This window comes from Medicago sativa, chromosome 1, assembly GCF_051527215.1.
Source record: "Medicago sativa cultivar Bolivia chromosome 1, Bolivia_mono, whole genome shotgun sequence".
NCBI lineage: Eukaryota > Viridiplantae > Streptophyta > Magnoliopsida > Fabales > Fabaceae > Medicago > Medicago sativa.
In genome coordinates this window covers 15,157,255-15,158,816 of record NC_140749.1, presented here as the reverse complement: position 1 = coordinate 15,158,816, position 1,562 = coordinate 15,157,255, and the positions used below count along the sequence as shown (strand labels likewise).

General features: G+C 39.9%; 1 non-coding gene across 1 annotated transcript; it reads left to right on the top strand.

Moving 5' to 3' along the window:
* The first annotated feature begins 1,233 nt into the window (after positions 1 to 1,233).
* LOC146953000 (small nucleolar RNA R71) lies at positions 1,234 to 1,340 on the top strand. Its single transcript, XR_015025246.1, has one exon. It is a non-coding gene; the product is annotated as a small nucleolar RNA R71 (small nucleolar RNA).
* The last annotated feature ends 222 nt before the right edge of the window (positions 1,341 to 1,562 follow it).

Here is a 1,562-nt window from a genome sequence, read left to right as displayed (position 1 = left end):
AGAATAGCACTACAATTTTCAGAAAGTGCAATGTTCTCATCATCCTTAGGCTTCCTTCGTTTAGTCAACAAGTCTTTCATGAACTTAGCATATAACGGCATTTGATCAAGAGCTTCGCCGAAAGGAATATTCACCTGAAGTTGTGAGAAAAGTTGCATGAACTTCTTGAATTGACCTTCATCCTTTTCTTTCTTCTTTGAAAGGTGAGGGTATGGAAGCTTCACATATGATGGAATAACTTGTGGTTTGTCTCCATCCTTCAATATTTGACTCTTCGTCTTCCTCAAGATTGAATCTTCATCAATTAACTTCTCACTTTTTTCTCCCTCTATTTTTTTCTTCCTTTCGTTTTCAACTACTCCATGATCATTGTCTTTTTCAACTACATCCTCATCATTTTTTTCAACTACATCATTCTCCTCCACCTCAACTACTTCATCAACCTTCTTTGGAGCTTTTGGAACTAAAGGTGTCAAAACCTTTTTGCTCCTCAATTCAATAGCATTACAAGACTCATTCTTAGGGTTGTCTTTAGTGTTACCTGAGAATCCGCCTTTACTTTGTTCAGCCAATTGCTTAGCTAATTGCCCCAGTTGAGTTTCAAGCATCTTCCTAGAAGCTTCATTGTTCTTTCTTTCAGCTTCTTGACTCTTCTTCATCTCTTCAAAGTTGCCTTGAGTCATCTTCATGAAGTTCATCATAGTTTCCTCAAGAGCTGATGGCTTCCTTTGTTGTTGTTGAGGAGGAGTGAGCATATGAGAGTTCAAAGCATTGTTATTAGAGTAGCTTAGATTTGGGTGCTTATTGATGCCTGAATTGTAGTATTGATTCTGCCTTTGATAACCTCCCATGAAGTTAGCTTCTTCACTTGATCCTTCTGGAACACATTCACCATTGGGATGTTCTTCACCACATAGGTCACATTTGATTGCAGCCACTTGCTGTTGCTTATGAGCCAAAGTGAAGCCTTGAAACTCCTTAGTTAGAGCTTCGATTTGTTTGTTCATAGCTGCTTGGTTAGCAAGGATAGCAGTTTGTTCACTCACCCCAAACACTCCTCTTTCTTTCTTTTTCGCTTCAGCACGATACTCATTTCCAGCCATGTTCTCAATTAAAGCTTGGATTTCATGATCAGTTTTGCTCTTGAGACTACCTCCCGCGGAAGCATCTAAGAACATTCTAGTGTTTGGTGTTACCCCCTCAGTGAAGATTTGGAGGTATTGTTTCTCGGTGAACTCATGATTAGGGCACCTCTTAAGAAGCAAATTGAATCGCTCCCAAGCATCATACAATGATTCACCTTCTCCTTGCTTGAAGTTAGAGATCTCCATCTTCTTGTCCCAATACATAGACATAGGGAAATATTTCTCCAAGAACTTCAGCTCTAACTCTTCCCATGTTTGGACAGTCCCGTTTGGTATTGTTAGCAACCAATCTTTTGCTCTTCCCGTCAAAGTGAAAGGAAATAGCCTTAGTTTCTTTTGTGCTTCAGTCACGGTGGCTGGTTGCACACAAAACTCGCAAGTTTCAGCAAAGCGGCTCAAGTGTTCATGAGGACTTAT